This window comes from Stigmatopora argus, chromosome 11, assembly GCF_051989625.1.
Source record: "Stigmatopora argus isolate UIUO_Sarg chromosome 11, RoL_Sarg_1.0, whole genome shotgun sequence".
Lineage (NCBI taxonomy): Eukaryota > Metazoa > Chordata > Actinopteri > Syngnathiformes > Syngnathidae > Stigmatopora > Stigmatopora argus.
Window position 1 is genome coordinate 11,265,847 of NC_135397.1, and position 254 is coordinate 11,266,100.

Sequence of the window (254 nt, forward strand, 5' to 3'; positions counted from 1 at the left end):
AAAAATTAGAGGGAACATTGGTATCGGGGCGTAGCAAGAAATAATGTGGTGATGCTGTGCAATGTAGCATCCAATAATTCTTCTGCTATGAATTTCAGTGTCTTTATCACTAGTAGATGTCCAATCCATCTGAAAGGGGATGGTGGCAGCAAATGAAAGTTTACTAGGGCAAAAATGCAGCCACTGAATAAATAGCAGAGGCTTTGACATTGATAAAATAATCTTTAAAAAAATGGTTGAGACAGACGATAGAG